The following is a 12,741-nucleotide window of genomic DNA, read 5'->3' on the forward strand; positions in this document are numbered from 1 at the left end:
TCTCATTTGCCAGAGGTGTAGGAATCACTCCTCTAGTTTCTGGATTTCTTTCCGAGGGAATTGCTGCATGGATAGGTATACATTCAGTGCCTCCATGAAAAGAGGGAAGTTCAAGATCCTCTATGTCATCTTCTTGGTAACCCCCCCGACACACACATACACACACACATACACACACACACACTCATTTGTTTCCATGCCATCTATGGCTGCTTGCTTGCAACTACAACAGAACTGAATACAGGGGTTGCAACATATGGCCCACGAAGCTGAAAATATTTGTTATCTGCCTTTGACAGGAAAAGTCTACTGATCTCTGAACTACAGTCATTCATGAGGAAGGAAAGAATATCACAACAAAAGCAGGAAGTTATGAATAATCATAATACATGAGAGGGCAGAGAGAAGACAATCTGCTCTCAGCAAGACAGAGTGGGGGAAGGAGAGTGTCAGTTTAGAAAGTCCACGTTCTATTATGGTTTCTTGATGATCAAATCAAAGAATTTTCACTTCTTTCTATAGGTAGGAAAAAGAAAGCCACTGGAAGGGTCTTTTATGAGCATAATGAACTAAACTGGAAATCTCCAGGAAAATTACCTTCAGGATGCATCAAAGAGAAAACTGTAAATGGACCAGCTCAAGTAAAACCTAGGATTCCCTTATACCCCATTCTAGTCCAAAGATTACTGCTTCTCCATAAAAGTGAAGCATTTTGATTTTCTTCATCCAAGCATTTTTCCTTTCACACCTTGTTTTTTCTACTTTTTTCCCTTCTTAACTTAATGAGCATAGCTCTGCCAGTTGGGATCAATTCTTAAAGCCCGAGAAGGAGACATCTGTTGCTGAAGCGGGATTCACTGCTCCGCAAGCAGCCTGTAAGTTAATAATGGGACCCTATCACTGAATAATAACTGTTACTTTCCTCCTAATGTCCCTAAAGCATTATTAAATGTGGCACTTACAGCCCCTTATATGCAATTTACCTCTGTAAAAGGTCATCTGCAAGTACAGTACTTTAAAATATGCCACAAGGAGCTGTGATATTACATGTTGAACCATTCATTACCTATCACCAGACCTACATCAGACAAGTCCCATTTTTGAATGTAGACACTTTCTATTAACAACAACAATGGAACCTTCTTTGGTATGTATTCACTCCCAGCAGAAAACATCCCATCTCTCTCAGTTTTCTGAATGTTCAGAGCATTGCCTGGGTTAAGGAGGAATACCATCAGATTAAATATGAAGCAGGTGAGGTTTGCTTTCAGTGAGTCCCACAGCTCTTTTCTGGGACCTGAAGGATACCAAGGGTCACCATGCCTCCTTCAGGCTATCCAGAACCCCCTACTCTAACCACACTCTAGCTTTCTGCTCTCAACAGCATCTTAGCTTCTGGACCTTACCCAATTTTTTCTCTTTCCCAAGACTGACATGTCAAGGAAGTTCCAGGTTAAGACAGTGGATTAAAAACACAAACCTGGGGCAACTGGGTGGCTAAGTGGGTTAGGCCTCTACCTTCAGCTCAGGTAATGGTCTTGGGGTCCTGGGATCGAGCCCCACATCGGGCTCTCTGCTTGGTAGGAGTACTGCTTTCCCACCCCCCACTCCCCGCCTGCCTCTCTGCCTACTTGTGATCTCTGTCAAACGAATAAATAAAATCTTAATTTAAAAAAAAAACACACACAAACCTAATATTACACCCTCTGTATTAGTCAGGTTAGGCTATTAGTCAGGTTAGGCTATCATAAACTGTGATGAATATCATAGACTACGTGAAACTATAGACTGGTTTCACAGCAGAGTTAATTCTCACAGTTCTAGAGTCTGGGAAGTCCAAGATCAAGGTTTTGGTAGATTCAGTTCTCAGTGAGGGTATTCTTTCTGGCTGCAGTCAGAAGTCTTTCCACTGTACCCTCACAAGGTGGAGAAAAGGAAGGCTCTGGTGTTCCTTCTTTGAGTAAAGACACTAACCTGATATTCCCCTCTAAACCCAGTTATTTTCCAAAGGCCTCATCTTCAAACCATCATAGTGAGAATTAGAATTTCAACATATTAATTCAAGGGTGACACTAACATCTGGCCTATAACATTCTGTCCTTGGCCCCCCAAATTCATGTCCTCCCATACAAAATGCAGTCATTCCACCCCATCAGCCCAACTTCTTGACACCAATTCTAAAGACTAAGTCGTTAAACTAAATACAAGTGACACTCAAGGTCTAATTCATTCAGAAACAAAACTCCTCCACCTGTGAATCTGTGAAACCAGACAAGTTATGCACATCTGAAGTACAATGGTGGGACAGGCACAGGACAGACATTATCATTTTAAAAGGAAGAAACTGGGAGGCACAAGGGGATAACAGCTACCAACCAAGTCTAAAACCTAGCAAGAAAATCACCACTAGATTTTTAAGGGCTGAGAATAATCCTGTTTGGTTCAATAATCTACCTTTTGGAACCAATGGGGCCATGTCTCCACTTCTGTGGCTCTGCCGAATGGGAATTGCACCCCCAAGGCTCCAGAAGACCACTGTCTGGCTTGTTGAAACCAAAGCAATGGTCTTCCCCTTTGAAACCAAGGAAGCATTTCTGATGATTTCTGAATTGCTTTTGGGTTCATTGTTTCCTTATCTTGAAGAACTGTCATGTTCATAGCCAGATAGCTCTCTGCTCTAGTCCTATATGCTCTCTGAAATCTGAAAGCCTTTCCTCATTTGGTTCCATCTCCACCCCCTTCAGCCCAAACCAGCAGTGTTTCCTCTGCTGTGGCTGATTAGATCCATGGGTTCACACTAATAGCAATCACAAATGGTTGCTCAGCCACACCCTTGGTGTTCTCTTTAGAGCAAGCTTCTCAAGTGTTGAAATATGGAGAAGCTGAGAATTTCCTAAATCTCTAAGTCCTGAATTCTTTTCATTTAACAAGTCCTTCTTCAATTCATCTCTCTCTTCTTGAATGTCACTATGCAGTCAGAAGGACAAAAGGCACTCCTTCAACATTTTGCTTAGATCTCAATGTTCAATCGCATCACTCATTACGTTCCACAGAGCACTAGAACCTATTTGCCACTTTTTGACACAAATCTCTTTTTCTTCATTTTCCAACAGCATGTTCCTTCCTTGCCTCTGAGTCTTCAGCAGAATCCCCCTTCACATTTCTATTTCTAGCGGGTTCCTCAAGTTCCTCCAGCCTCTACCCATTACTTAGTTCTAAAGCTGCTTCTACATTTTTCAGTATTTGTTATAGCAGCACCCCACTTCTCAGTACCAAAGTCCATTTGGCCTCTTACAGCAAAATACCATAGACAGAGTGGCTTAAACAAAAGAAATAAATTCATTTCTCATGGTTCCAGAGGCTGAGATGGCCAAGATCAAGGTTTTGACAGGTTTGGTCCCAGATGAGAACGCTCGTTCTGGTTTTCTATGTCTTAACATAGAAAAGAAGAAGAGCCCAGGATTTATAGCCCAGAATCCCCTTTCCTGATGCCTAGTCTGCTTTCTCAGTCCTTTGGTGTGGGAACTATTAGTTTCTCCTCATCTTTTTCAGTTGTGAAATCTACATTTTGCCTCTGACAGTCTTAGTTTATATCTGTCTACCTTCAGTGCTTGCTATCCTGTGACTGAGTCTACACTCCGTGTTTGTTGTCTTCACACTGTGGCAGCATGATAATAGGATGGGCCAACAGCACGGTGTGTGGGAGACAGTAAGAAAGAGATAGAAGGCAGCATTCTAACACTTACTGAGCCTTAACCATATACCAGCAGCTAAATAAAATTGTTTTTTTAACTCCTCAAATAACTTTGAAAGGAAGGTAATGTTATTTTCCCCATTTTACAGATGAGGAAACAAATCCTAGTTTGTTTGTTTGTTTGTTTTTTAATACGCGTGTGTGTGTGTGTGTGTGTGTTTACTTATGTGTGAAAACACCAAAGAGGACTCTGAGCACAGGTAATACTTCTTAGTCAGCACTTTAAGAGATACCACTTAAAAGCCGGAACAACACTCTTGTGGTTAGATTTGATCTATATAACCTGACCCCCATCCTCATTCTTCTTAACTCCATGGCCTTTCCTCTAACTGCTCTTCCCACCCTAGATTCACTCAGCATCCCTGGCCATCCTGGTTTCCTCACACATTCTAGATATGCTCTTTCTCAGGACCTTTGCATTTACTGCTTCCCCTACTTGGAATGCCTTCCTCCTAGTAGCTGGTTCCCTCACCTCCTTCAGGTCTTTTGCTTAACCATCTATCTCCTCAACGATAACCACTTAACTGAAAACTGCAACTCCCCATCATTTTCCTCCCTACCTCTCTTGCCTCTGCTCTTCTCCATTGTACTTACCATGATTTGATAGGCTGTTTTGTGTATTTCTGTCTCTCTCTTCCCACTCGAATGGGAATTCCACAGGATGGGGGCTCTTTCTGATTGTTCACTCCCTGCGCCTAGACCATTTCCTGGCCATAGTCGATGTTCAATTCATATTTACCAAATAAAATGAAGTAAATGAATACAGTTTTGGAAAAGTTGAGTTAGACAAAGTTAACCAGATTTTTTAGTTGCAAGAGAAAGAGCTTTTAATATTCCGATGTGTATTTTCTTTTACCAAGAACAGAATCTAGCATGCAGTTTCCCAAACTTCTGTGAACATAGAACCCTTCTTTCATGGAACAGGTCGCAGAGAATTGTGCTTAAATAGAAATGGAGTTGGAAGAGTAGATTTTGATGAGAAAGAAAAAGGGAAGGACACCAAAATCCAACATGTCTTAGGTGAAGTGGGAGGGAGCAATTCACTCACTCACTAATTCATTCATTCATTCCTTTGTTTGTTTGGAAAATATTTATCAAGTGCATCCAATGGGCCACAAACTTTTCTAGACCCAGGAAAAGGCAGAGACCAAAGAGGTGGAGGCCCCAGGTCTCAGAAAGTTCACATCTTCTACTGATTTCTCTGGTTTTGCTGAATGCTTTTAATCCTATAAAATGCAAAGAAAAAAAAAGTGTTCCAAGCCTGTGTCACTGCTATTTTATGACACATCTTTCTGATTAGAAAGATACTGAAATATAATTAATTAATCACCAGATGAAGAATCCACATGTAAATCTGGGAAGGAACACAAGCTGTGGATTTCCCCTACTCCAGCTCCATCCCTTCAGGACCTGTCCTATAATCAATACCCTCCCTCTAGAAGGTATGACTGAGGAATCCCTGATGACCACCACCACAGAACCGCACTCTTTCATCATATCCTCTACTGCAGCAAGGGAGATGATCATAATGCAGAAGAGAGGGGGATGGCTAGAATACTAATTGGCAGGAGGGTGCTTTATCATCTCTAGGAGCCAATAAAAAGAAAGAAAGAAAGAAAGAAAGAATTTTATCTTTAAAATGCTCCTGTCCTCCTGATACACAGAACAGGACAACAACATGCTGCTCAATGAGTTATTGTGGCTACAATCTCACTCTGAAAATTACTTGTCATGGCAACAGGCAAGCATCATCCCCAAAGCCAGCAGCCTGAAGCAGATAGATTGTTTCAATTATCTAATTTTCACAATGAATGAACCCTGTTTATAGGAAATCCATAGGTGGCTGGCAGTGGCAAATGGCGGCTGTGACACGTTGGGAGCTGGTAGATTTACATTCTCTCTCAAAATACAGAACAGGATTGTAATTTTCTGTAAATACAGAAGTAAAAGAGGAAGAATAGAAGGAACTTACAAAAATTCCCATTTTGTCTTAGCTCTGGGATGTGGATGTTCTTTCCAAATCGTCCTCTCTTCTCTTAGGTCAGACAATCCTGCACAGAGGCATAGGCCCTTCTGTGGTGTCCCCTCTAACTGCACCTCCCTCTCTTCCCACTGTGCCTCTTCCAGGGCTTTGGAGGTGTTCTACATACGGCCAGCAGATGTCCCCAAGAACTCCTTGGCCTCAGCGGAAAGTGCTATCACGCAATGTAGATTTCTCATCAAATGTATGGTAAAATTTTGTATAAAGCTCTCTGCTAAACAAGAAATTCTATTATGCTACATTTGAATTACCTCTCCTTTCTGTGTCTTCTCCCAACATTTTCAGGCCAGTCGTCCAGAGCATTTCTAAGGAAGCCAAAGGGATAATATTAATTTCCTGCCTCTCCCAGATAAGTGACCTTGGTTTTATAAAACCGAGGAGGATATAGGCCTTGTGATTGGTGTGTCCCCATCCTCCATCTCTCCCCTCAGAAGCATGGACCTCACCATCATGGTCCTTCTTCATGCCTTCTCACCTCTACTATGGCTCCAGTTTTACCTCCCCTTTTCCCACCTCAGTTCCCATCTCCTACTCTCTCCAACCCTACATAACTGTTTGTGACTTTCTAGGAAGGACTACAGCAAAAAATCTGTCATTCCCTGCAGCGATTTTTTTTCTCCTAATAATCAAATCTTTATTCATGCAGATTGAAGGAAGAAGGAGGAGGAGGAGGGAGAGGAGGGGGAGGGGGAGAAGAAGGAGGGGGAGGGGACGGGGGGAGGAGAAAGAGAATTTGATTTTATTATATTCTCTTTTTATTGGTGGTGCTGACATTCATGGAGTTGATGTGTTTTCTAAGTCATGCCTGCTGAATCCCTAAAATGAACAGGGACTTGGGCATTCAGTTATGCTTCAGTTTCATATACCTATTTGCCAAAGTTCAGTTTACAAAGCAAAACTCAGAAATGATTTTTCTTTTTACTACAACAAAATAAGAAAAAGGTTTTCCAAAATCTGTTGGACGGTGTAAAATGTATGCCTCTTCCAAAAAATCTAGAGCCATATTTTTCCCCAAAAGACTCTGGTGACAAGTAAGAGAAGTTATAGTCATCAGTGTTTTAAGTTCCGGCCTTGGGAGAATTTCTGATCACTCTTCTCTTTTCAGTCTTTGTGCAAAGAACGTCTGTCTTCAGTTCAACAGTTGAGACTCTAATGGCCAAATCAGTAAATGTTTATTTTGTAAATTAGTAGAAGGCGAGGCAGAAGGAAGCTCAACTTTTCACTGATATTTTGTTTACAGTGATAGAAAATGCCATCAGATAAATTTGAGCCAGAAAGCTCTTTTCTAACAGGAGTGTAACATTTATTAATAAGAAGTTGAGGATTATTTTGTTTCAAAAAAATGAAAAATGTGTTGTAGCATTTTTAGATGTTCTGTATCATTGCCTTTTACTCATGATGCATTGAGGTGATGATGAATTCTTCATAACAGAATCAGTATATTGAGTGTTGGAGGTATTAAACACACTGCAGTGCTTGCACAATACTTGAAGAATAAATGTAATTGCGCTCTTCGAGTGGGTCGGCTTCAAGTGAGAAGTGTGGAAAATCAAAGGTAAAACAATCTAAGGCTTCATAAAATTTAGAATCAAGACTACAGTTTCTAGAATCAGAACTAAAGTTACTCCCATTCTAGTGTGGGGTTTTTTGTTTTGTATTATTTTGTTTTGCTTTCCAACCACATGCAAGTAACTCTCCCTGCACCAGCTGAGTGTCCTACAATTCAACTCAATTCTGACACTACCTACCCAGGGATAACAGCAGATTCTACCACTAAATGTTCAGTCTCACAAGACTTCCCTCCATTTCTGATACCAATCAGAAACTCAGGTTGTGGGTACCTGGGTGGCTCAGTGGCTTAAAGCCTCTGCCTTCAGCTCAGGTCATGATCCCAGGGTCCTGGGATGGAGCCCCATATCCGAGGGCTCTCTGCTCAGCAGGGAGCCTGCTTCCTCCTCTCTCTTTGCCTGCTTCTCTGCCTACTTGTGGTCTGTCTGACAAATAAATAAATAAAATCTAAAAAAGAAAGAAAGAAACTCAGATTGTTAACCTGTGTCTCTCACCAACTGGTTACAAATCATGAGTTCCTACCACCCCTTCCTTGAGATCAATTACTTTGCTAAAACAGCTCACTACACTCACAGAAACATTGTATTTATTCACTAAATTACCAATTTATTGCTAAGGATTTTTTTTTTTTAATATATGAATCAACAGCCAGATGGAAGAGATACAAAGGGCAAAGTCCTGAGCAAAAGAGCTTTCATCCTTTGTGGAGTATGGGGCCTGGCATGGTGGCACATGGAAACATTTAATTTCCCCAACCCGGGAGTTCTCTGAACCCAGTCTTTTGGGGTTTATGGAGGCATCATTATAGAAGCATGAGTGCTTAAATCATTGGCACTTGGTAATTGATTCAAGTTCTAGCCCCTCTCCCAGGGAATCAGGGAACCCCTCTATTCTGGGTTGGTTCCCTGGGTAACCACCACCCTTCCTTAGGTGCCTGCTGAAAGTCACCTCATTTAAATAAACCCAGTTGTCATGGATAGGAACCTGTGGTGAATAACAACACATCCATTTCACCTTTATGGTTTTTTTTTTAATTTAATTTTTTTCAGTGTTCCAAGATTCATTGTTTATGCACAGCCAGTGTGCATAAACACAGTGCTTCATGCAATACATGCCCTCTGTAATATCCACCACCAGGTTCACCCAACCCCTTATCCCTCTTCCCTCCAAAACTCTCAGTTTGTTTCTCAGAGTCCACAGTCTCTCATGGTTCATCTCCCCCTCCGATTCCCCCAACTCACTTCTATTCTTTACCCAATGTCCTCTATGTTATTCTCTATTCCACAAGTAAGTGGAACCTTATGGTAATTCACTTTCTGTGCTTGACTTATTTCACTTAGCATAATCTCCTCCAGTCCTATCCACATTGATACAAAAGATGGGTATTCATCCTTTCTGATGGCTGAGTAATATTCCATTTTACATAGGGACCATATCTTCTATATCCATTAATCTGTTGAAGGGCATCTTGGCTCTTTCCATAGTTTGGTGATTGTGGCCATTGCTGCTATGAACATTGGGATACAGATGGTCCTTCTTTTCACTACAGTCGTATCTTTGGGGTAAATACCCTGTAGTGCAATTGCAGGGTCATAGGGTAGCTCTATTTTTAATTTCTTAAGGAATCTCCACACTGTTTTCCAAAGTGGCTGAACCAACTTGCTTTCCCACCAACAGTGTAAGAGGGTTCCCCTTTCTCCACATCCTCTCTGACGTTAGTTGTTTCCTTTCCTATTGATTATGGCCATTATAACTGGTGTAAGGTGGTATCTAAATGTGGTTTTGATTTAAATTTCCCTGATGGCTAATGATGATGAACATCTTTTCATGTGACTGTTAGCCATTTGTATGTTTTCTTTGGAGAAGTGTCTGTTCATGTCTTCTGCCCATATTTTGACACGATTATCTGGTTTTTGAGTGTTTAGTTTGAGGAGTTCTTTATAGATCTTGGATATCAGCCCTTTGTCTGTAATATCATTTGAAAATATCTTCTGCCATTCCTTGGGTTGCCTCTTTGTTTTGTTGACTATTTCCTTTCCTGTGCCGAAGCTTTTGATCTTGACAAAGTCCCAAAAGTTCATTTTCGCTTTTATTTCCTTTGCCTTTGGAGACATGTCTTGAAAGAAGTTGTTGTGATTTTAAAGCGATTTCAGAAAGTGGAGACAAAAGACTACATATGAACGAATGATGCTCCCCTTCTTCTTATAACCCCAAGGTTTTGGGAGCTGTGAGCCAGGAATATGGATGAAGACCAAATATACATGAGATGTACATTTTGGTCATCTTAATGGTCAAATATGTGTTTCTCATAAGTCAAGATATCACAACGACTTTGTGAAAAAAGGATTTCTCGTGGTAAGGGGAATGTTAGGTAAATGTACAGTTGGTACATCCATCATGCTTCTATTTATACTTTTATTCCCAAACTGTATCATTTATATTCTTAAGTTTCATGGCATTGAAGAATCCCCAAAACCTGACTTCTTATAAATTGCAACAACCATATTTTCAAAGCAGATCAATTTACAAATATTTCTACTTGGACTTCCTACTTATATATGCCAAGAGAGGAAGTTGAGTGAGGTGTGGCTTAACTCTCATGGTGCTATATATTAAGAATTACAGCTATTTTTTGGTGTGTGTGGGGGGTCTATCAGAACACTACAGCTTTAAAAATACAAAGATTTTGAAGACTTCCATTTAATATCTTTTTAAAAGATTTTATATTGATTTGACAGAGAGAGACAGATCACAAGTAGGCAGAGAGAGAAAGGGAGGCAGGGTCCCCGCTGAGCAGAGAGCCTGATATGGGGCTCGATCCCAGAACCCTGAGATCATGACCCAAGCTGAAGGCAGAGGGTTTAACCCATTGAGCCACCCAGGTGCCCCGAAGACTTCCATTTAAACAGACTTTGAGCAAAGGCTCAGACCACCAGGTAGGGACTGTCAGATATCAGGTTTTGAGTAATCAGTATGAGGTCAGATTCCAAGAGCTCAGCTTGGATCAAGACATGAAACAGGTGCCCAACAGAGAGTGCAGGCAGCATGCCTCCCAAGACCAGCACTGAGGAAGCTGTCACATGAGGACACACAATAAGGCTGTGCCCACTGATCCAAGGGCTGAGACCAAACATCCCATGAAGTGGTTTTAAAAATGGGTAGATAAACTTCACAGATGGCATGAGAAGACAGTTTTTATTCATTCAATAAATATTTATAGCACCTCTTTTGTGTCAGGCACTCTGCTAGATGCTAAGGATATAGTGATGAATAAGGCAGATTTGGTTCCTGCCTGAGTTTATAAACCAGTGGGAAAGCAGACTTTTTTTTTTTTTAATCATCACACATGCAAAATATACACTAAAAAAGTAGCCCTAGCCTTAAGTGCTATGAAAGGAAAACACAAGAAACAGTATGAGGATATATTTTTATTTTGGACTCAGGGAAGACTTTCTGAGGAACCAACTTTTAACTGAGACATGGAGGACTGGTAGATGTCAGACAGACTAAAGGAGGGAGGAAGAGAGCTCAGGTAGAGGTAAGAAAACAGGTGCAGGGGTTGTGAAGATGGAAGACCTCACTGGATCCAGGTTGTGATAGAAGTTCGTCTATACTGCAGCACAGAAGGGAGGGGAGAGCAATGAGCAGGAGGCCGGGCTCCTGCAGGGAACTGACGGCCATGATAGGATTTGGGATTTTATGCCAAGGGAAATGAAAGGCCATTAAAAGGCTCCAACCAGGGACGCCTGGGTGGCTCAGTGGGTTAAGCAGCTACCTTCGGCTCAGGTCATGATCCCAGCGTCCTGGGATCGAGTCCCACATCGGGCTCCTTGCTCAGCAGGGAGCCTGCTTCTCCCTCTGCCTCTGCCTGCCATTCTGTCTGCCTGTGCTCGCTCTCTCCCTCTCTCTCTCTGATAAATAAATAAAATCTTTAAAAAAAAAAAAAAAAAAAAAGGCTTCAACCAGGCTTGTTAAGTGGTTACTACTGAAAATTATCTAAAAAGCTCACCTTGGCTTTCTGAATGGGAGCAGGGAGAAAGTGGAAGCCAAAAGAGTAGTCTGGACGTTGCTACAGTGGTCAGAGAGCCAGTGATTGGGCTACAGTTGGTCTACAGGGATAGAGAGAAACTAGAGGGGATTCATGTTTCAGCTGTCCTCTGCTCTGGCAGAGAGGCACCCAACCTCCACTTTCAGTCCCCACTGGGGCATCCATCCCAATTGACATCATCCAGTTGCATCTAATGGGCCCAACAGCATCAGAGAAAAGAACTCAAGACCACTTTAGTAGTTATCTGGATCAGTAATCCCCCCAAAAAGCTTTTCATAACCAAGATTCACTTGAAAACCATTTTGTTAGATTGAAAGACTGTTTAAGGTGAGCAAAAGGACCCCACTGCCTGCCAATTTTTTTGCATCTGTTTGGCAGGAGTTGTCTGAAATATGAGATCCAAACACGTAGAACAGACCTAACCACAGGAAAAGCAAGGTTGCTTAGTTGCAAACCTGCAAGAAATTCATCATTTATTATTAATGTCACCATGGGCATGGAAGGCTTTGATATGGACGCTGGAGATACCTGCCTGCTTTCCACCAAGCATGACAACTTTACACTCTCTTTTCCCTGCCCCAGAGCCTTTAATTCATGGGGAAGAAGCTTCCTCAGTGGTTTGCCCTCCAGACCGTTGGCACAAAAGTAGAAGTTTTGAGTGCAGAAATTGAATCATTTCAAAGGGGATGTGGGATTTGCTCTCAACACAATTTGGAAAACCACAAGGTTTAGTGGAAACAGGCCGGAAAAGGAAATGAGGGCTTCTGAGCAGGACTATTTGCGGGGCACAGTCCATGTCATTTAAATGTGACACCCTGGCTTGTCACTTAAGGTCTAAAGTTCCTGACTCTTCCCCTCACCTCTAGGTGCCCCAAGGCAAAAAACACTTAGGGCCAGACACAGAAGTAGGTACAATTGGCTCACAAGAAGCATCTCAGCTAAGTGTTGTGAGTTCCCAGAGGCACCTGACATAACCGGGTGGGGTGGGAAGGATGGTGGGCAGGACCACACCCTCTGGACTTCATGGGGGGCATACTACAGAGTGTACTACCCAGAAATCAGAGATATGACCCCCGTCTCATCATGCCAGCTATTCATGCCAATAGCTTGGTTTAATAAGCTCCCCTTCCCAGTCTGCTAAGTCTTCCGCTCTGCCACAGATACTGATTCCTTTAAATCAGAGAGAAGATAAGCTCTCTTGGTCAGTTCCCTGTATTGGTTGTGTAGCATTCATTCATTCATTACTCACTCAGCAAAGGTTCGAATGCCAGACACTAGGCTCCTTAGACAACTTGCTTGACCTATTGGAGGGCCCTAGTTCTCACTTGT

Source organism: Mustela lutreola, chromosome 3 (assembly GCF_030435805.1).
Source record: "Mustela lutreola isolate mMusLut2 chromosome 3, mMusLut2.pri, whole genome shotgun sequence".
Lineage (NCBI taxonomy): Eukaryota > Metazoa > Chordata > Mammalia > Carnivora > Mustelidae > Mustela > Mustela lutreola.